General features: G+C 45.0%; 1 protein-coding gene across 7 annotated transcripts in view; it reads right to left on the reverse strand.

The window, feature by feature from the left end:
• The window catches only part of CNGB3 (cyclic nucleotide gated channel subunit beta 3), a 385,692-nt gene that overhangs the window by 255,365 nt on the left and 106,211 nt on the right, over positions 1–24,116 (reverse strand). Inside the window, exon 1 of one of the 7 annotated variants that reach the window (XM_056522293.1) lies at positions 8,986–9,119. The exons of the other annotated variants lie outside the window; for them this stretch is intronic. The gene's annotated coding sequence lies outside the window, so the exon portion shown is untranslated. Of the gene's footprint in view, positions 1–8,985; positions 9,120–24,116 lie in introns of those variants that run through there. 7 annotated transcript variants of the gene reach the window in all.

Below are 24,116 nucleotides of genomic sequence, written 5' to 3' on the forward strand. Positions count from 1 at the left end.
TTCTGACACCTGATGCGATCGTCCTGTATAATGTATAGATGCGGGAGGCCGGCCACTCTTCTCTGGTCCCACTGTAGTATAGGATGTATATATACCTATAATTCATATTTCCCGCCAAGTGGTGTGAGTGGCTGGAACCATCTGGCCAATCACCTCATATACAGCAGTGCAGGGGATCAGAGAAGAGCGGCCGGCCGCATCTATACATTACACAGGAGGGTTGCTACGGGTGTCAGAAGTGACACGGGCGATCTGTCAATTAGTACAGGTACAGTGAGTTCCATGCTAGGAGTAGTAGTACTACCTAAAAAATGGAATAAAACATTAAAGTGAAAAACACGCACACTACATTTTTATTATTGTCAGCTACATTTTTTGTGCCCTGCCTGCTCAAATAAATTGATCACTGTTTAAAAATTTATTAAAATTTCTCTTTTGTGTGGTCGTTCTCCCACTTCCCAAGATCAATAGACTTCTGCTGACCCAACATAGACTCTCTGGAGGGGTGGGGCTCCCTGACGGCCGGCTCTATTATCTGGCATGCGCCTGTAGGGGGTCAGCCCCTTGAATGATTAAACTCCAGTACACGGTACTTCTATTGAGAAGGTCCCACAGACTGTAATGTATCTTTCAGCCACAAGCTGTCATTGTTGTTGTAAGTGAGAATAAGACACAGTTGTTGTTGCTTTAAGAGAAGAGATCTTTCTGGAGAGGAGGAGGAGCAGGAAGTCCCTGGCACTGTGTGGTGTTCGGCTCTCTATGGCTGTGCAGAGCTGAGGAAAGAGACTGTACAAAGTGGCCTTGAAAGGGCATATAGACTGTGTAATCCAGGGACTGAGCAACAGGATCCTGCCAGAGGAGACAGAGCTGAACTGTGATGCTACAGACTGCAGCTGAGAACCAGCGCAAGAGGAGAACATCCCAGAACAAGCAAGTTACCGAGCAAGGGACCAGACTGCAGTGACCTCCAAGTGACAGAACAAGATAAGCAACCAGCAAAGAAACCCAGACCAATGCATAAGAGACTGCAGCTGTAGACAGCAAGGGAGAGACCCAGAGACCTGACTGCAACCACCATCACAGACGGAGATAAAGCAGCTGTACCTACAGAACTGTGAGTGTGCACCGGTGCTGACCTGTGGTAGGGCATAGAGCAGGTTCCCTTAGAACGTTGCAGCAACGTGTACTGGTTAGCGGGAATCATATAGGATCATATAGTAGAGTAGCCTGTATTTCTGTGTGTGTGTTGGCGGGAGCGCCATTTTATGTATCACGTTCAGTTAACTTTGCTGTAAACCTATGTAATCTGTTATTTCTGTTAACATCATTCTCCGGCCATTATACCCAGTTGGTTAATAAAACCGGTTTCTGCTTTAGCATCATTGTCTGCTGTACCGTACTTGAATCCTGCACTGCGGTCCCCTACTCCTCTGACCGCTACACGACCATGCAAGGGTTTTGGACTGGTTCCACAACCCTGATCACAAACTTTGGGTTAAACTTGCCCAAGCCCTCTGTCCCCAATCTGTTTCCACGCTCCCCTGGACCTGGTCACCTTCGCTCCTAGACTCTTTACCTCTGTCCTTCTCCACAAAACACACCGTCACATCCATACACACTGCGGGCAGTGGTGGCTCCCTGGTGGACTGCTTTGGCCCTCTTGTTCCCATTACCAACCACCCGGATTTTACCCCTAGCAGGTCCTCGGAGGGTAGTTTCCTAGGCGTCTCTCTCTTGCGCCCCATGCACCTTTGTCATGTTCTCGATGGAGGAGTCATCAAGCCCCTAGAGGCTCTTCGGGAGTCTTGGCCGGTCTCCAGACGGGCGTTGTTTGAATATATCCAATTGAAACATTTTCACTCCTCCCTCCGCGACACCCTCTCCATGATCGCTTGCCCCCTTTGAGCATCTTTGCATGGCCTTGTCCTGCCCTCGGCACTCCATCTCTCTGTTATATGCTCTCCTGCTCTCCCCTAGGTTGCAAGCCCTCCATTCCTACTGTGCAGCCTGGGAGGCCGAGCTGGGCTGTCAATATTCTCCTGAGCAATGGTCCTGATGTCTCTATCATCATCAACTCACTAGACGGTTATAGCAACCAAGGCCCAGGAAACCAGCTTCAAACCCAAAATCCTTTCTTGATGGTACCGAGTGCCGTCGGTGCTTCACCGCTGGTACCCCTCGGTCCCTGCTTTGTGTCGGAGGTGTGGTGCTGCCGTAGGCACGATGACCCATATTTGGTGGAGCTTCCCAGCCCTATCATCATTTTGGAGCTCAGTCCTTTCCATTATACAAAAAGATTACAGTTATGAACGTCCCTCGTGAACCGGGTGCTGTCCTGCTGTTTATGCTTCCCATGGCCGCCTCTAAATATAGCCGTTTGCTTTTGTGCCACCTCTCACAAGCAGCTAAGATGGTCCTTCCTCGACACTGGCGCTCCTTGGAAGCCCCCTCCATGGGGGAGTGGGTTGCTGAAGTACCCTCAACCCAACAGATGGAGGAACTCCTGGCTGTTTCCCCATGTGATCTGACACATTACATCTCTACCTGGCTGCCCTGGTCCAGCTTTTGCTTCTTGGATGCTTTCCACTCAGAATTTCCCACCCCTGGGGTATTAACTCGTAGCTTTTGTTTTCTTCCTCCTTCTCTTACTGGCCCTCCCCTCCCCCTCCCCTCTCTTCCACTCTAGTTCCCTGTACTCTGTTTCTTCCCCCCCCCTCAGTCTTCTTACCCCTCTGCCCCGTCCTTTCTGTCTGTTCTACTCTGCTCTTCCACTAATCCCTGCTCTCATGGGCTTCTTATTCTCCCTGCTGTTGCCCTCGTGTGCACCTTCTCCCTGACTTCTCCCTTACCTACGTACCCTTCCTTTGTCTCTCATTTACCCTTTTTCCTGGGTTTGTCTTTCATGTTAATTCAGGTTCTTATTGTCCTGAGCATCGTATTTGATATATATGGACCCACACGGTCACTTTGGCTATTTCATTGCCTTGTATTATGTGCTCTTTGTACCCTTTCTGTGTTATATACTTAATATAATGTTTTTTTAATTCAAATTTTTTTTATTAAAATGTCATTATTATAATATAAATATAATATAAAGAAAAATGTTTATTAAATACAATTTTTTCCATCACTCCTGTATCGTTTTTAATATTTTTTTTAATGGTACCCAACGAAAGTTTATTAAAAAAGGTATCTCCATCACTTTTTTGGATCGCTAAAGTTCATATTTTCTCCGTTATTGCCTCCTAAATGGACCATTCTAATAAGGGATGCAAACCGATGCCATTTAGTGGCAACCATTTGCATCAGCTTTTCATCTGGTAGTATCAGCCGTCGGCAGACTCCCGCAGCCAGGACTACTACTACCTTATCATGGAACAGACTTCTTTCCATGAGGGAGTAGTAGTTCCCCGGCTTCGGGAGTGTACCGGCTGCTGTGGAGGCTACATTGGTGTTTGCACTACTACCCCCGTCATGGGACAGAGTCTGTTCCATGTTGGGGGTAGTAGTACTGGGAATAGGGATTGATCGCATCAGGTCTCACTTCTGAGACCCAATGCGATCAGCAGTTATAAAGCAGGGGAGCGGGTGGCATGCTCCGCTCCCCTGCAATGTATATGCTACTGTGTAAACTTTCATTTTTAAATCCCCTGCTGGGAGCCCTGAATGGCCGGCCCCGAGGAGCCATTCAGGGCTCCCAGCGAGGTTTTTAAACTACTACTTTGCCCCCCAAATTCATGCCCCCATTCATGTTCATAATAATTAATTGGCCCCAGTGTGCTTATAATAATTCATTGGCCCCAGTGTGTTTATAATAATTAATGGGGCCCAGTGTGCTTATAATAATTAATTGGCCCCAGAGTGTTTATAATAATGCACTGGCCCCAGTTTGCTCATTCCCCCTCCCGCTGCATTATTCTCATCTTCTTGGAGCAGGGAGCAGCGGGACAAGTTGGGAACCAGTGGCGGTGAGTGAATAAAGCCGACATGTCCTGCATGAAGGCTTCATTCATTCATTCGCCGCCGCAGCTGGCATGTCCCCGCTGCTGCCCTGCTCCTAGAGCAATCAGCGCACCACCGGGATGTGTCTATTCTCTGCTGCTCTTCTGTACCTGGCAGTGATAAGCAACAGAGAATAGGCATGTCCCGGTGGTGCGCTGATTACGTTAGGAGCAGGGCAGCAGGGGGGACATGTTGGGCAGCGGCGGGGAATGAATGAAGCCTACATGCGGGACATGTCGGCTTCATTCATTCATTCACCACCACGGCTCTCGACATGTCCCGCTGCTGCCCTGCTCCAAAAAGATGAGGAGCAGGCAGCGGGAAAGGGGAATAAGCACACTTGGGCCAATGCATTATTATAAGCACACTGGGGCCAATGAATTATTATAAACACACTGGAGCCAATGAATTATTATGAACACACTGGGGCCAATGAATTATTATAAGCACACTGGGGTCAATGAATTATTATAAACATGTATGGGGGCATAAATTTGGGGGACAAAGTAGTAGTTTAAAAACCTCGCCGGAAGCCCTGCATGGCACCTCGGTGCTGGCCATTCAGGGCTTTCAGCGGGGGATTTAAAGATGAAAGTTTACACAGTAGTATATACATCGCAGAGGAGCGGAGCATGCTGTTCGTTCCCCTGCTTTATAACTGCTGATCACATCAGGTCTCAGAAGTGAGTCCCGGTGCAATCAATCCCTTATCCCCTGTACTACTACCCCTAACATAGAACAGACTCTGTTCCATGTTTGGGGGTAGTTGTACAAACACTAATGTAGCCTCCCAAGCCACCTGCAGACTCCCAAACCTACTAGTCCCATCATGGAAAGAAGTCTGCTCCATGATAGGAGTAGTAATAGTCCCGGCTGCGGGAGTCTGCCGATGACTGATACTATTGGATGAAAAACTGATGCAAATGGATGTCACTAAATGGCATCCCTTTGCATCAGTTTTCATCCGTTATTAGAATGGTCCGTTAAGGAGGCAATAACGGAGAAAATATGAACTTTAGCGATCCAAAAAAGTGATGGAGATACCTTTAAAATAAAATTTCGTAGGGTACAATTAAAAAAAATATTCAAAAAGATACAGTAGCAAGGGAAAAAATTGTATCCCCCCCCATTTTTAAGGTAGTACAAAAGTATAAAGCCTAGGGAGCTGATTTTCTTCCTTCTGATGAAGAGTTCATGGTTGCACGTAAATAATAGTTAAACCATTAAAAATGAGAATAAAAAGATGTGAATATCTATTCATTTAGAGCTCATCAACAACTGATCCCAATATAATATAATAATGTACTCTTTTATGTTAAGGGGTGATAAAGTAGTAGCTTAGCTATTATCATTCGCCAATAGATTCTGTGGCCCTGACTTACCAGGAGTATTGTTTGCTTTAGACTTATATAATTCCATTCTATTTACTATGGGACACACAGGTAGGGAAAAAGGAGAAAGATCTAACCATCTTTTTCTTAGTGAGAACATCCAGCCATAGATTTACATGATTTGGGGGAATTTTAATGGTAAATCGGTCTGAAACCATAAAGCCACTCCCCTTTTTCAGGTTTTTCAGTGATTATGGTGTGGAAGCCAGGGTGTTTTATATTTTGGTGCAAATGCTGGCACAAATTCTGTTGTGGCACACAACGCAAAAACCAGTAGAAAACACAATAGTTCATCAGGGGCTGTAGGTCTAAAGGGTCTCATCACAATATTTTGCACTGTAAATCTATGTAAAAAGCCGGTCTTACCATATTTTTCGCCCTATAGGACGCACCGGCATATAAGATGCACCCACTTTTAAAGGTGCAAAATCTAGAAAAAAAAGATTTTGAACCCAACAGTGATCTTCAACCTGCGTACCTCCAGATGTTGCAAAACTACAACTCCCAGCATGCCCGAACAGCCAACGGCTGTCCGGGCATGCTGGGAGTTGTAGTTATGCAACATCTAGAGGTCCGCAGGTTGAAGACCACTGGTAGGAGGTAATACTGACGTGTCCCCACCGCTCGTCACCGCTGCCCTGGATGTCCCTCTATCGCTGTCGCCGCGTCCCCGTGGTGTACCCGACGCTCCGGACGTCTTCTTCCCCGGGATCCACGCTCTCCGTCATCACGTCGCTACGCACGCCACTCCTATTGGATGACGGGATGGCGTCGAAGGAGAGTGCAGGGGATCCCGGCACGGAGCAGAGGAGGCAGATAAGGTCCCTCCCAGTGTTCTGTAAGTTGTTCGGGACACCGCGATTTCACCGCGGCGGTCACGAACAGCCCGACTGAGCAGCTGGGTTAGTGTCACTTTCCCTTCAGACGAGGCGGTCAGCTTTGATCGCCGTGTCTGAAGGGTTAATACAGGGCATCACCACGATCGGTGATGTCCTGTATTAGCCGCGGGCCCTGGCCGTTGATGGCCGCAGGGACCGCCGCGATAGGTGTGTATTCGCCGTATAAGACGCACCAACTTTTCCCCCCCAGTTTTGGGAAAGAAAAAGTGCGTCTTATACGGCGAAAAATACGGTAGGTTAAACGGATTGTCTGGCAGAATAAAGTTAAAGCTAATCTGTCAACACAAATTCGCTTCTAAACCACCCTCTGTTTGAAAAATATGCAGGGGACAGCTTAAAAGGGTTCTCCGGTGCTTACACATCTTATCCCCTATCCAAATAGGTATAGCTATCACGCCCCCTCCCGTAGCCTTGCATTGAGGGGCGGAGCGTGACGTCACACGGGGGTGGGGGTGTGACGTCACACGCCGCCGGCTCTGCCCTTTGGATAGGGGATAAGATGTGTAAGCACCGGAGTACCCCTTCAAAGCACTGAGCCCTGCTCAAATCCATGCAAATCTGTGAATTGCAGCACATGTGAGCTATTGAGGCCTTCCACATTCACTGGACCGGCACCACCAGAGAGACAGGAACACATCTCTCTTGGCTTTGCCTCGGGCAAAGAAGGCGCATGAGTGTGAGGAGGGAGGCCACTGCCTTAATAGCTTACTGCGCATGCACCACAATGCATTGAAATGCATGGATTTGAGCAAGGCTTGACAATATAATGTAATAGTAGGAGTGAGTGCCATACACCACAAAGAACCCTGCACTCACCGCTTAACTGATGACTTAATGTTCCTACGCAGGATTGACCGGACGAGGCTACCGAAACAACTTGGGGCGCTCAAATGCGACGGCTGGCAGTTCCACGTAACTGTGCTTCTTCCGGCCTCGGTGAGTCTGGAAGAATCGCAGGTGCACAAAACCGCTGGCAGTCGGCTCTGAGTGCCCCAAGTTATTCCGGTAGCCTTGTCCAGAGCCGTTGAGGCCCTAGGACACAGTAATCCCTAGGATAAACCTCCTAGACACTAGTATGGCTGATAAAACAGATAAGAGAACACAAGCACTGTCCCTGACATGTCTGGTAGGCAGGTCCTGTTGCAGATGTCTGGATTTACAAGTTACACCTCTAATGAATGGGAAAGGTAGTAAAAACTGTGTGTAATGCTTCAAAGGAGTTTTCCCTCAGGACACTTATTCCCTGATGGAGATAACCAAGCACTGCCCTCAGCCATCTTTGTCATTCTCGTAGAATCGAATGGCATTGTGGCATGCATGTCCTACTGCCACTCATTCAACCAGGTGGGCACAGGACCCACCTCTTGTTCCTGTGACTGATCCTATGGATAGGTAATGATAAGTGTCCTATTTGGGCAAATTGGAAAACATGTTAAAGACAAGCACATAACCAGCGTATCCTGAAAGCTGTAACACATCATGGATGATAAAGAATGGCATACAGCAGAATATGAATATAAAAAAAAATTGGATTTGAGTAATTAATTGAAAAACACTGGTTCATTAATGCTGTAATAAAATACTAATCCGTAATAGGAGATCTCCAGCCGCTCCCATATGTTCTGTGTGCGCTAACACCATTCACAATATGTAATTTTCATGCTGCTCCGGTAATGTCTCATGGCATGTCTCTACAACGTAATAAATACTGTGTGCAATATAATATGATTTGTTAACAGAAGTGCACAGCAGCTCATTTTTTTCTGTATTAACACTTCACATGTGCTCTGGCCAGGCTCTAAATGCCGTATTTTGGATTGGAATTGATTTTCACTAATCCCCATTAATCCAGGTCTATCAAGAATCTGAAGAGTGGAAAATAAGCATTCCAAGCTGCGCATTCCCAGCAGAGCAGCCGACATATGGAGGCCTTAATAATACAGAGATACCAGATTTTCTTCATCATATTAATGACTCTGTGAATGCAACGTGAACTAGATCGGGCCGAGATTAAGGATGTTCCTTTACAGTACATTGATCTATCATTCCTGGAGCGCTAAGTGACCATTTACACATACATTAGCTGTAAACATGCGCATCCTCTAAGCTTTACTGTAGTCTTTTATAATTATTGCAATTTTATACTACGGTATATTTTTGAATTATTTTTTTATACTATACTGTATTCATTTATATTTTTAATAAAAAAAAAACATTTTTTGTTACACAGCATATCAGAAATAAGACAAAATTGTTGCATATGATGCAATAACATACATAATGAAAGACAAATAAACAAAACAAAAAAAAACACAAATACAATAAATGAATAAATAATTCATACAAAATATAAATACAGAAAAAAAACAAAAACAAAATGTTATATTAGGAAAAAAGTGTAATTGAAGCTCCTGGTGCTCACCAATGTAATAGGGCTGTGACAAAGAGGCGTTATTTATAGTATTGTCTCTTTAAATTTAGCTCAGATCCTTTGGGCATTCTTGGGCTCCTAAGCCTGGTACAGCTACAACCTCCGATCCCCCTATAGTTTTTATATTTCCATAAATGCTCACACGTTTTCTTCATGAGAGCAGGTGACACGTTGTCCTTTTCCATCAGAATTAATAGTGTTAGATGTCATTTGTTGGATAACGGCCATATCCATTATAAATGTAAATAAATGTATACATTACCTTCTGTGCAGGCTAATCTCTTGGTTTACATGCCCATCCTGCGATGTGTTCCCAGCTGACAGCTACGTCAACTGCTTGTGTCGGCTCTTTGACTTCTTTCTTAGCTTTGACCTGGCAAGTTAATCAGTCTTTTAAGTACTTTAGGGTTTAGCTTAATTAAATTCCATAATGCAACTCTGCCACCAGATAAGGAAGCCCACTTGTGACATTCTGCGGAGAGTCATTAGGCTGCTCAGTCAGTTCTGCTAGGAAAGAAAATCTCCTCTTCTGCTATCTGACATTCATTTAAAATTCAGTTTCACACAAATATGGATATTGGACCCCTAGGTCTGCAGAACTTGTCATTAGAGAATCATTAACAGATTGCTGAAAGTGGCAAAACTGGCAATGCCACCATATGCCACTGCTGAAGTTGTCATTACAGCTTCCCCTTCAAGGCCTCATGCAAATGGCCTCATGCATCTAAGTTGTTGTATGAGACCATAATATGGCATCCATAGAAGTATTCTGTATAAATATGATGGGAACAGAGTGCCAAACTCCTTTACATGCTTTCATAGGGACATAGGGCCTCAGTTACTAAGAGTGTCGAGTTTTTACTAGTGGGAAAAGTTGTTTCAGACTTGCAGGATTCCTCTCTATTTACTATCGGGAAAAGTCGGGAACATTTTCTGACCAGCTTTTTCTAGGCGGATATTTCCAGTCATTTACCCACAGGATTTTCTGTGAATTCAATAGTAAGTCGGTCGGGTTGTGAAACCACGCCCGGCCATGCCCCCTTTGCGACAGACCACACACCCTTTTCAGCTTTTCACAGTGCAATGTCGGGTTTGTCGGATTTTCCAGGCGCACACTGTCGCAGACATGTCTCAGACACTCCGCGCCAAAATAAACAGACAAAAACTGGTCGGTTTCAGCTTAGTAAATGAGGCCCATAGGGGGAGATTTATCAAAATCTATCCAGAGGAAAAGTTGCTGAGTTGCCCATAGCAACCAATCAGATCGCTTCTTTCATTTTTTAGAGGCCTTTTCAAAAAAGAAAGAAGCAATCTGATTGGTTGCTATGGACAATTCAGCAACTTTTCCTCTGGACAGGTTTTGATAAATTTCCCCCCACACTCTACCCTAGCAGAATTGCCTATACAGCAGAATAGCTTCCTGCAATATATTATATATATTTATAATTATATAATCATATATTGCAGGAAGCACCATAAGGGTGCGTTCACACTGTGGAATCTCCGCTCACTGAATTCTGCGAGCGGGGGTTCCGCCTGGCGGCCGCCGCCGAGGGTGCTTGGGCGATAGGGCCGCGGGGCACTGAGCCATCACCATTGATGGCTATGCAGTGCTCACGTAATCCGCGCAAAGAATGAACATGTTCTTTCTTTGTGCGGAACAATTTCATCAGCTGAAATTCCGCAGTGTGAATGGGTCTCGCGGAGATCCATTCACACTAATGTTAAAGGGGTACTCCAGTGAAAAACTTTTTTTTTTTAAATCAACTGGTGCCAGAGGGTTAAACAGATTTGTAAATTACTTCTATTAAAAAATCTTAATCCTTCCTGTACTTATTAGCTGCTGAATACTACAGCGGAAATTCTTTTCTTTTTGAAACACAGAGCTGTCTGCTGACATCAGGAACACAGTGCTCTCTGCTGACATCTCTGTCCATTTTAGGAACTGACCAGAACAACATATGTTTGCTATGGGGATTTCCTTTTACTCTGGACAGTTCCTAAAATGGACAGAGATGTCAGCAGAGAGCACTGTGCTCATGATGTCAGCAGACAGCTCTGTGTTTCAAACGGAAAAGAATTTCCACTGTAGTATTCAGCAGCTAATAAGTACAGGAAGGATTAAGATTTTTTAATAGAAGTAATTTACAAATCGGTTTAACTTTCTGGCACCAGTTGATTTAAAAAAAAAAAAGTTTTTCACCGGAGTACCCCTTTAAGTTCACACTGCAGAATTCCGCTTGCGGAGTTCTGCTTATTGAATTCAGCGGGAATTCCGTAGTGTGAACGCACCCTTAGAAGGCACAGGAAGGGCCATGGAGCCTGAGGATATACAGGATCTACGGTTGGTTTCAGATAGCTGTTATGCCGTCTCATTTTAGCTCATGTATTACATCCGCAACACTCAACCCCCTCCTAGTTCTGCTGATATAAACTTGAATAACCATAGATCCAAACTCAGGGGTTGGCAGACCCTCAAAAGGATGAAGGGTCCAAGTGTTACTAATGTATTATGGATGATAAAATGTGGCCACACTATGATTGTCTAAGCTGGGTAAATGAGAGTCATTTCTTCAAATGCTAAAAATAGTTAACAAATCTAAAAAGTACAGTTTCACTCAGTATTCCACCCAAACACATCACAGGCCTGAATTAAAATGCAATAAATAAAATACAAGTCAAAAAAAGGCCAATAATACTACAATAAAATGTCTCCCTTTGTGTCAGATTGCAGGATGAAATAATATTTCTATTTTGCTAAACACTGAAGTTTTTTTTATATAAAAATACAACACAATACAATAACAAAAACAATAATAATAATTATATTAAATTATTAAACAATTATATAATAAAAAATAATAATTAGAAACAACATCATCGGAACAATAAAACAAATGACATCTGAACACTGTAGAAAACCTGTTTGTTGGCTAAAAGCCCTTGTTGCAAATTGACCTAAATGTCCATTTTAGCAATGTTTTCCTGCAAATTGACATAAAGTTATGTCAATACTGAATGGCACGGGCAAAGTAGCTGTGGTGGCCATTGCCTCCCATATGTGCATATGTCTGTGCTGTCCCAACCAGGGTGCCTCCAGCTGTTGCAAAACTACAACTCCCAGCATGCCCGGACAGCCGTTGGCTGTCCGGGCATGCTGGGAGTTATAGTTTTGCAACAGCTCGGAGGCACCCTAGTTGGGAAGCACTGCCATATTTAGGGTGGGTTCACACCATGTTTTTCAAGTACGTTTCCTGTATATGTTTTCATTATTGAAAACGTATGGGACCGGATTGAAAACTGTATACATAGACAAATGATTGAAAACCGGATGCATCCGGTTGCGTACGGTTTGCTTGCAATATGGTTTTCTCCCGTACTCAAAACCGTGGTTGACCAAAGTTTTGTCTCTGGTTTAAAAACCGTACTGCAACTGCATACGTTTTTTTTAACATGGACGTCAATGGGAAATGCACATGTATACGGTTCCATACGGGAAACCGTATACAGTTTTTACTTTGCACATGCGCATTTGCATCCTAAAGTCCCCACCCAAGACCCCCCCCCATTAAAAATGGACAACATTTTCAAAAACCTATCTCTACCAATAACGTCTACAACAAGGACCATAATAAAAGCTACATGCAGCAATAAACCGTATAGTTAGTGCGTTCAATGTCACTGACGGTCCATGTGCCAGCAACCTTCACTGACCGAGCCTAAAGTATACACCAACATTATATAAGTATATATATTTTATGAACTTTGAACAAGTTTGAATAATTGAACGATATGTCGAAGCAGGGGTGTACCTAGAGCATTTGGCACCCGGGGCGGACCCTTTGTTTGGCACCCCCCCCCCCCCCACACACACACACCCTTAATTACACCCCCTCCCTCCCCTCCCCCCAGGGGCGGACTGACAACACTCAGGGCCCCTGGACCAAAAAAAAGGCAAGGGCCCCTGCCAGGCTCTGCAGCTCGTCAATCTTCTGCCACGCTCCTATTCCACCCAAATCCCACACACAATAAATTAAAATTTATATATGTAAGAAACACTTTAACGTAGGTAAATTTCCATGACCAATAATATTGGTATACAAGGATTAAATATATACCACCACACAATAACTGGATAATACTGCCATACTGTACTGAATAAAACCACTATTTACAGACCAGTATACTATAAAGGATCTGTATACAATATAAGTGATTATATACAGGACCATATGGCGGTAGATATCAGCTGTACACAGGATGTGTATACCATATAAGTGATTACAGTTACATTTTGGGACTCACAATTACGTCTTTTCTGATCAGCAGCGTCCTCTTTCCTTTTCTTCTCTGTCCGGATAAGACCGCCATGTGGATTTCTTAATATATGCAGGAAAAACATGTCAGACTCTGCATATATTCAGTGCCCTCCTCTACACAATCTTTCCATCTATAGGCCCACAAACTGCCCTCCTTGGTGTCCTGCACAGTAAAAGGGCAGGTAGGTACTGTGTTTCTCCGAAAATAGGACTGGGTCTTATTTAAATTTTAGCCACAAAAAACACATTAGGGCTTATTTATTTACGGTACGGTATGCACATTGAACAACATGGCGGTTCCACGGTATTTACACCCCCCCCCCCATTATCATCATGTGATGGGCGCAGCTCTGCCCCCCAATGTCCCTCCCCCCCCCGCCGGTTTATCAGCCCAGCGCTGCACCCCACATCGGGGGACTAATCATTTGTCACCCGCGAGCGCAGCTTCTCTCCCCACCCCCCCTGCCAAATAATTATCAGTTGCTGTGCTGTATCTATTCCTGTGCCCGGGCTGCAAATATTAAAAAACAAACTTTAACTTACCTTCGTCCTTCGTTCCCCCATTGCTAAGGCACTGGCCTCATGGTCCCTCTGCTGTTCTTGCTGCTTCCTGGTGTTGGGACATCACATCACCGGCCGATGATAGGCTGATCCGACTGTCATGTAAGAAGCCTTCCGGCTTCTTACATAACAGTGGGCTCAGCCTATCATCGGCCGAGGCGGGACATCGCTGCGGCCGGTGATAGGCTGAAGGCTCTGTGACGTACTCATCCCCAGGACCACAGCGAGAATAGTGGAGGACAGTGAGGCCGGTTCCTTATCAACGGGGGAACGAAGGACGAAGGTAAGTTGAAGTTTGTTTTTTAATATTTTCAGCCCGGGCATTGTCTATGTCAGTGGTCTTCAACCTGCGGACCTCCAGATGTTGCAAACATTTGCAACATCTGGAGGTCTGCAGGTTGGAGACCACTGGTCTAGGTCTTATTTTCGGGGTAGGGCTTGTATTGCAGCCCACCCCGATAATCCAGCTAGGGCCTATTTTTGGGGTAGGTACTATTTTTGGGGAAACAGGGTAGGTAGCCAGGCAACCCCCTCTTTCCCATAGGTATATGCAGAGCTACCCCCCCTCTTTCCCATAGGTATATGCAGAGCTACACCCCCCCTCTTTCCCATATGTATATGAGGAGCTACACCCCCCTCCACCATAGCTATATGCAGAGCTACACCCCCCTCTTCCCAATAGGTATATGCAGGGCTACACCCCTCTCTCCCTCCCTTTCCCATAGGTATATGCAGAGCACCCCCCTCTCCCTCCCTTTCCCATAGGTATATGCAGAGAACCACCCCTCTCCCTCCCTTTCCCATAGGTATATGCAGAGCACCCCCTCTCCCTCCCTTTCCCATAGGTATATGCAGAGCACCCCCTTCTTCCTCCCTTTCCCATAGGTATATGCAGAGCACCCCCCTCTCCCTCCCTTTCCCATAGGTATATGCAGAGCACCCCCCCTCTCCCTCCCTTTCCCATAGGTATGTGCACAGCACCCCCCTCTCCCTCCCTTTCCCATAGGTATATACAGAGCACCCCCCTCTCCCTCCCTTTTCCATAGGTATATGCAGAGCACCCCCCTCCCTCCCTTTCCCATAGGTATATGGAGAGCACCCCCCTCTACCTCCCTTTCCCATAGGTATATGCAGAGCACCCCCCTCCCTCCCTTTCCCATAGGTATATGCAGAGCACCCCCCCCTCTTCCTCCCTTTCCCATAGGTATATGCAGAGCACCCCCCCTCTTCCTCACTTTCCCATAGGTATATGCAGAGCACCCCCCTCTCCCTCCCTTTTGCATAGGTATATGCAGAGCACCCCCTCTCCCTCCCTTTCCCATATTTATATGCAGAGCACCCCCCTCTCCCTCCCTTTCCCATAGGTATATGCAGAGCACCCCCTCCCTCCCTTTCCCATAGGTATATGGAGAGCTCCCCCCTCTCCCTCCCTTTCCCATAGGTATATGCAGAGCACCCCCTCTCTCCCTCCTTTCCCTTAGGTATATGCAGAGCACCCCCCCTCTCCCTCCCTTTCCCATAGGTATATGCAGAGCACTCACCCTCTGCCTCCCTTTCCCATAGGTATATGCAGAGCACCCCCCCTCTCCCTCCCTTTCCCATAGGTATATGCAGAGCACCCCCCCTTCCCTGTAGGTGTAAGCAGGGTTAAAAAAAAAAAAGGATGCTCACCTGATATCCCAGGCAGCGATCTCCTCAGCTGCAGGGCCTGGGTCTTCTCTCCTCCACAGTACAGGCGCCGGATGAGTGATGTCACAGGCGCCTGTACTGCGTGCTGCGTGGGGGCGGAGGTCATGTCTCCTCTGTGTAGCTGCAGATGTGGCTCACACAGAGGGGACGCCTTCTCCTGTATGTGCGTGTATCACGCATACAGGAGAATGTAGCGCTGTCTGCTGGGGATCTGGGACGAGTGTCCCATATCCTCAGTAGTTGCGGCGGCGGGTCAGTCCGCCCCTGGCACCCCCCTTGAGAGTGGCACCTGGGGCGGGCCACCCCCCCCCCCTCTTGGTACGACACTGTGTTGAAGCATCTAACCACCTCAAAATAAAATTGTATATGAACCATGGTAGTATATCCATTTGAACCTCGGGTAGCATGACTGTGCATATATTTGATGGACATTATATTAGTATTTTACTTTATTTGATACACTGAACTTTTTCTATTGTAGCCATCCTAGCCAGATTGCTGTTGGTTGCTGCCAGATCCCAGACAGAACCTATCTAGCAGTAAACACTTCCCCAAAGTAACCTCTGATAGTCGTTGTTAAACAAGCAGTGGGGGGGGGGGGGACTTTTATGCCCCCTTGTGGCAAGAATCAGTGTCTAATCAGATTATCTCTGTAATAATTTACACACTACTGCATGAAGAGTCTTGCAGCAATCCGACATATCTATCTGGGTGCAGTATTATTTTAGTCTACGTTTGGTTAAATTATTTTGGAGTATGGGCAATGAATCCTAGGTGAATTAAAGCCTAGTTACAGCTTTGACTCTATATATACATTATTTTTGGGATATTTTATTCTAGATCTTAATTAATATGGTGTTGAAGTAATATACGCTGTGAGGAAGGTCAAGTAAAAAAAAAAAAGTAGTACAATTGAATTTAGTGGGACTATAATTTGGAGCGCTCAGTATAACATCTCTAGAAGATGCCAAGACACCAGATGTCATTGGCAATAAAGTTAGGTCCACAGCTGGGCCCGCTGAGCACTCTGACAAGAATCCTATAATAAAACAGCTCTAATCTTCTTCAAAAAATGTATTTTTTACTATATTGTACTTGCTGTACCCTTAATACATGATACTGTGTGAAAAGATATTTACTCAGGTGCTCCTCTATTTTTGCCAAGTTCACATATTAGTAGCTATTGCATGTGCTCAATTTTTATTTCAGACCAGTACAAGGTATTTTTGATTATTGAAATCCTTTTAGAAAATCTATTTAGCCATATCAACTGGCAACTACTATCTAGACATATTATCAGGTCATTCTGAAGGTTGTATGTTCCAGAAATACAGACATAGAGTTATGTGGCCCTAGGATTATAAGGGGCCCAGCTATAGTGAGTCCTCCCCGCCCCTTTGTTAATTGGGTGGTGAGGACATGTGATGACTTTCCTCTTTAGGAAAAATTAGCGAAATGTCTGCCCAAAAATCACACACTTGTTTTTTAACACAAATCACAGATATGATGCAAAACAATAGGCACTCACCCATTCAAATGTCACTTTTATTATTTCATTGAAAATGAACCTCTGGGGAGGGACGGAAAGAAGACTCCGGCCGTGGGAAGATTTTCCCACACAGTATAATTTACAAGGGGACATTCAAATGAAAAGTACAAGCCAATAGATCCGGCTGCGGTCGGAGTTGTCTTTCCGACCCTCCCGGCGGGTTTGTTTTTAATGTAAAAATAAAAGTGACGTTTTAATAGTTTCAATAGTGCCCATGTACTTTTTTGCAATAATTTTACGTTGGTGGACCTGCACTGTAAACACAAGAAAAAAAAACTGTGTGGAAACCTAGCCTTATGGTGGAGGTGGGGGGTGTGGGCAGAGGTGTATGTGTGCGCCCAGGCTTACTCAATAAAAAATTTGGAACCCCCTGGCATATGTTTAACCAGAACAACTAGAGGAAAATATATTAAAATCACTAACTGCCAAAGAAATAAATGATGGAGCTATCAGCTAATACTTTATACCAGTTTGTACTTTGTTGCTCCTCTTCGGCATGAAGCCCAGAACATTTTGACTAAATCCATAAAATAGTTCAAAAAAATATATAAAAATTTTAATTTTATCAAATTTTCAATGAATTTGTCATAAACATTTGTAAGCCTGAAAACCTAAATGAATAACAAGGAACAATGTAACTACTCAATGTCACAATTGGACAGGAAAGGAGTGCACACTATTTTCGCCCACTCCCCTATCCCTGCCTACTTACATACCCACCCTAGGCAACAGGTCCTTAACCACGGTGACAGTGCCTCCCTAGACAAGTGAGGGGAGTCAAATTTCAAAATAATAATATACAACAATACAGACACAGGTCAAGGTACAGTAGGGAGCAGACAGACTAACAGAAGCAAAACTAACACACTCACATAAGTCAAAGTCCACTATCCACGTCAAAAACCAGGAGTAATCAAAGTACAAAATCACCAATATCAGAGAAGAGTCAGAGAGCAGAGCCAAGGGGTCAAAATGCCAGATATTACAGATACAGTAGAAAGCTAGCTAGGAGTACAAACTGAGCTCTTTAGCAGGCAAAGACTGGGAGTAGACTGCCAGCTTATATGGAGCCAAAACATGCACTCCAATCAAGCTCAGCTGACCAGTCCAGACAGCCAGGCCTAACCCATCAACAAAAAACAACAAAGATCCTGTCAGAACCTTTTAATCCTGTAGGTCCTGACAGTACCCCCCCCCCCCTTTAGGAGGGGCCACCAGACCCTTCACAACCTGAGAGTAAAGAGGTCTTTATTTGGATACAGATGGACCATCAATGTTTTTATCTGTATCCTCAACCTCCAAATCACAACACTTGTTGGTGTCATCCTACAGAATCTCACTACTTCCCTCTGACTGCAAGTCAACAGGAGTACGCTCCACACTCTAATTGTCCATGGTGTCACATGACGCCGGTTCAGCCAGAGACTGATGCAAAGCAGGCTTTACAATGCTCTTAGATGTTAAGTCAGATTGTACACTAAATGTAACAATGCCCCCAAGAAGAACTTTGCCAGGCGTAGCTCTCTGAGAGGCATGAAATACCTGTGCGCCCAAGTGGCCTCAACGATTGGCACTTGAACACGGACGCTTGAAACAGGAGGTGATGAAGTGTGTATTCTTTCCACAGTAAAAACACAGGCCATTTAGTTGACAAAATCTTCTGCGCTCCTCTGGGGTACGAATTTACCCTATTTGCATGGGCTCCACCTCAGGCACAGGTTTTTATAGACAGGTAAAGAGTCAAGCAAAAGAGAATTGGAGGAAGATGAACACTCTCATTTCCGCTCACGTAGTCGTCTATCTAAACGGACAGCTAACATCATGGCTTGGTCAAGGGTGTCAAGAGAGGGGTAAGTCACCAGAATGTCTTTTAAGTTGTCAGATGATCCCAATCTAAACTGACAAATTAAGGCTGGAGTATTCCAGTTGGAGGCAACGCACCACTTTCTAAATATCTGCACAGTACTCCTCTACTGGTCTGCTACCTTGCTTTAATGTACGCAGTTGACTCTCAGCATACGCAGCATGGTCTGTTCAGCGTACAGGAGACCCAATCCCGCAAATAAGGCGTCCCCTAAGGACAACTTCGGAGTATAGGGACCGAAGGAAAATACCCATTCTCTGGGACCCCCTTGCAAAAGAGACATAATGATACCCACTCTTTGGGCCTCAGTACCAGATGTGTAAGGCCTTAACCTGAAGTACAATTTGCAGCTCTCACAAAAGGTTTTGAACATTTTGCAGTTACCAGAAAATCGGTCAGGGAAACTAACTTGTTGATCCACAGGAGCTGAAGCAGGAACAGATGACACCTGAGTTCGGGCAGACTCCAGCTCCTGAATTCTGGCTAGCAAGCTCTGAACAAACTGCTCCTGATCTTGCAACCTCTGAGTCAAGGTCTGGACCAATGCTAACTGAGACTGAGATGACTCATATTGCTGAAGTCTTTCAGCTAAATCATGGACCAGCTGAGTCAAGCCTTGCATTTTCTCCACCAAAGTAAACGTTGCTTCCATAATACAGGAACAAGGCAAATGCAATATATGGGCCTGCTGAAACGTCACGATTGGGCAGGGAAGGAGTGCACACTATTCTCGCCCACTCCCCTATCCCTGCCTACTTACATACCCGCCCTGGGCAACGGGTCCGTAACCACAGTGACAGTCCCTCCCTAGACAAGTGAAGGGACCCAACTGTCAAAATAATTAAATACAATAATACAAAACAGGTCAAGGTACAATAGGGAGCAGACAGACTAACTGACCAGTCAAGACAGCCGGGTGTAACCCAGCAACAAAAAACAACAAAGAACCTATGGGAACCTTTTAACCCTATAGGTTCTGACACTCAACATGACTATTCCAGGAAGTTATTCTGTCATGCTTCCAAAGATTTAGTAAATTTGCAAGAAAACACTTTAGCTGCTGCCCTGATATAGAGTGTACATAAAACTTTTTGTTGACATTGCATCATGTATTTCATGATTTCATATATCTTGTACAGCTTTCTGAATGCTGAATCATCATCCCACTTACCACTAGCCCACCAACACCAAAATCCTCTGCAAAGACCATAACTAACCCCAATACAGGTTTGTTTTTTTGGAGGAGGGGAGGGGTGGGGGGTTGTGACAAGTCTGTGAGGGATACGGTTAAAACAAATAAAGATTCTCAGAGACCACCAGCTCAGCAGGAGACACCAGTACACTGCAAATTAATGTGCTGCCATGATAGTTATTGAAAATATCTAAATATCTCCCCTCTCATATCACTCCAGTGCGTGAGTACTTGAGTCATGTTAAACTATGGGGAAATAATCCTTAATGTCTCCAATCTTTGATCAAATTGTGCCTATAACTATTATTATCCCAACCTTCCTTACAGCCTGTCATGGTATGTGTATTATTAGCTAAATCGGAAGAGACCTGAAGCCTGCTCCTTTTATTCTCTTCTTCTTTATTAAATTTAGCAATGTCAAGAAACATTAACATAGGGTCGGCATGTCGATCTCAAATGACATGGAAGAATGTAAGTAAGAAAAGCTGATTGACCAAATCTTTTGTGTCACTGACCATTGTGCATCTCTTTATGGGTTAAGAAACATTAGAAAATTTGTATTTTATGGATCACATTTGAAAGTTTACAATATACTCTCGCAGTTTTACCGCTGCTCCAGCGTTCGGAGCATTTTGTTCCGAACGCTGGGTGTGGGCAACGGGGGTCATGATGTCACGACCACGCTTCTTGTGCTGCCACACCCCCTCCCATAGACTTGCATTGAGGGGGCGTGGTGTAACATCCCGAGGGGCGTGACCGTGATGTCACGACCCCCGCCGCCTGCATCCAGCGTTCTAAATGAATGCCGGGTGGTGCACAGAAATTGCGGGGCTCTCAGCGGCGGGACCCCCGCAATCAGACATCTTATACCCTATTCTTTGGATAGGGGATAAGATGTCTAAGGGCAGAGTACCCACTTTAAATGGAATGACACATACTTAGTAAAGCTACTTTATTCTTGAGGTTATATTTAGCTAAATATTCTTCACCGATTATTTTCTTGATATATCTCTCTAGTTGTCAGAGCTCTCTATCCCTGACAGTATGCACCATACAAAGAGATTTATAAAGGAACATGCTGTCTCTAGCCCCCTAATAGAGGTAGCTTAGGCGCTTCCTGCATACTGTGTTAGTATTGCATTAAATGTTTAATAGTATGCACTGCAGTACGTTCCTAAGCCCTGTCCGATACATTAGCCTACAGTATTTAGAGGTTAGTATCAGAAAAATGGATATCTGTCTGCTATAAAGAAATATTGAGAATTCAATTAAGCTTATTTAAGTGAAGAAAAAAAAAATAATATATAATGATGGATATTCACTTTAATGCTGGGTTCTCATAATGTATTTTGATCCACATTTTACCACAAACCAGCAGTGGGTGAAAAGCACAGAAAAAGGTGAACATTTTATTATAATTGTATCCTTTGTGTTAGTTCCACTCCTGGTTTTGGTTGAAAAGTACAGACCAGAAAACTACCTGTCAAACCAGCTGTTAGGGAGTTATATGGCTTTGCTACTGGGACACATCCGGTGTTTGCAGGGTACTACCAGGAGCATTCGGGGGTGTCTATGATGACTAACTCAGCACATAGGCACATGTCATACTGCAGCCAGCCCAGACGACCAGTCTAGAGGTGTGAGCACCTGGCCAAATACCTGCAGGGCCAGTGCACGTGCCTCCGGAGGGTGGGATAGTTATTCCTGGCAGCTGCAGTGCCTGAAGCCCATGATTTGTGTTTCCTGACTGTCACTAGCGTTTTCATGCTATTTGCGTTATTCTATTCCCTGGCTGATAGACCCCTGTCTTGCTTCTCCTGTCTTTTCTTGGATTGTGATTTTGTACTAGGTAACTAGCGAATATTCGCATTTCAAATTTTTATATTCGCTATATATTCGAATATATATTCGCTATACATTCGAAATTGCGAATATTCGCTTTTTTCCTGCATATGCGCATATTCGCATGTGCGCATATTCGATGTGAGAATATTGGCATATGTGAATATTCGCATATTCCTTCTTTCCACTTGTGGGCCAATTAGAATGATGCACATACACTTGTCAGAGGTTATCAACAACATCCCTAGCAACCAATAGTAAAGTTGCCCACCACCTCACTGTTTTCTTCCTCAAATACGCAAATATGCAAATATTCACATATTCGCATATGCAAATATAACGAATGCGCAAAATTCGTGAATATAGGACAAATATTCGTCTATATATTCGCGAACTATCGCAAATTCGAATATGGGCAATGCTGCTCATCATTATAGGTAACCTCCAGTTATGACCCGGTTTGATCTGTAAGTATTGTCTTGTTTCCTAATTCTGTACTGCGCTGTCCTTTTGGTTTGACCTAGTTTAGCTAGTTTCATGTTTTCCCTTTGCTCTGCTGACTTGGATTCTGATATGTCCAACTGTTGGTGACCTGGCCTGTTTGATCTTCCCTTCCCCTTGCAATTAGCTAGTATAGTGTCTGTCACCTAGTTGGGGGCTGTCGTTTTGGGTGGATCATCCAAATAGGTGTTACACCGAGCGCTCCGGGTCCCCGCTCCTCCCCGGAGCGCTCGCAGCGTTTTCCTGTTCGCAGCGCCCCGGTCAGACCCGCTGACCAGGAGCGCTGCGATAATGTCCCTAGCCGGGATGCGATCCGCGATGCGGGACGCGCCCACTCGCGATTCGCATCCCGGCCCGCTTACCAGACTCGTTCCCCGTCTGTTCTGTCCCGGCGCGCGTGGCCCCGCTCCCTAGGGCGCGCGCGTCGGCTCTTTGCGATTTAAAGGGCCGGTGCGCTACTGATTGGCGCCTGGTTCTAATTAGTATGTTCACTTGTGCACTTCCATATATAACCTCACTTCCCCTTCCCTTCCTTGCCGGATCTTGTTGCCATTGTGCCAGTGAAAGCGTTCCTTGTGTGTCCCAAGCCAGTGTTCCAGACCTCTTGCCGTTGCCCCTGACTACGATCCTTGCTGCCTGCCCTGACCTTCTGCTACGTCCGACCTTGCTCTTGCCTAATCCCTCGTACCGCGCCTATCTCAGCAGTCAGACAGGTTGAGCCGTTGCCGGTGGATACGACCTGGTTGCTACCGCCGCTGCAAGACCATCCCGCTTTGCGGCGGGCTCTGGTGAATACCAGTAGCAACTTAGAACCGGTCTGCCGGCACGGTCCACGCCAATTCCTCTCTGACACAGAGGATCCACCTCCAGCCTGCCGAATCCTGACAATAGGTAGTGGCAGTGGGTTTGGGCAAACTTCAGGGTTGCACTGCTCCCTGCCAGACATTACACAACCCTAATAAAGTATGAGTTCCTAAAGTGGTACTCTGCTGGCAAACATCTTATCCCCTTTCAAAAGGAGAACGCTGATGACCCCTGCGATCTCCACTCCAGCTCCCCAGTATGACTATAGCCGCCACGCCCCCTTCATTCATGTCTATGAAGGAGGTGTGACGGAGGGGTTGCAGTGTGACGTCATGAACACAGAATCTCCAAGCTTCCATGTTCCAGATGCCTCCGCTGCTGGCCTGGAGATCGCGGGGGTCCCCAGCGGCGGGAGCCCCGTGACCAGAGACCAGACATCTTATCCCCTATCCTTTGGGTAGGTGATAAGATGTTTTCCGGCAGAATACTCCTTTAAACCCTATGTTTAAAGTCTGTTTTTAAATAAATAGACTTAGGCTGTGTTCACACCTGTGCTGATGAATAAAATAGCACAGCATGGAATTGCTCGGCACCATGACAGAGATCTGATAGAGCCCATTAAAATCCGACAGAACCTATTATTGGTGTCTGTTGGACACTGATTGTGTTCTATATGTAAGGGATCTGATGCAGCCATTATTTTTGTTGTTCTGCTCCTAAGTGATATTTTTCAAATTCTTGAATTCTTGACTGACATTAAACATATCTACAAAATATAATAATGAAGTACCAAATAGTAATGAAACAGGGAAATAGTGACAGTGAATAGACATGATTAAGCACTATAGATAGTGTCTAATAAAAGTGGAGCATACTTCTAATTTTAATATTCATCGGGGATAAAAAATTGCCGCATATTAATTAAACTCTATCTCTATTATTGCAAATACATTGCAAGAAAGAATTGTTTGTCCTGATTTAGAACTGTGCCATCAGGCAGCCCTGACAAAAGGAAATTTCGATTTAAGAATTTTAATTATGATATCAATTTAGATGTTCAAATAGGACAGGC

This window comes from Hyla sarda, chromosome 5 (genome assembly GCF_029499605.1).
Source record: "Hyla sarda isolate aHylSar1 chromosome 5, aHylSar1.hap1, whole genome shotgun sequence".
In the NCBI taxonomy this organism is placed as follows: domain Eukaryota; kingdom Metazoa; phylum Chordata; class Amphibia; order Anura; family Hylidae; genus Hyla; species Hyla sarda.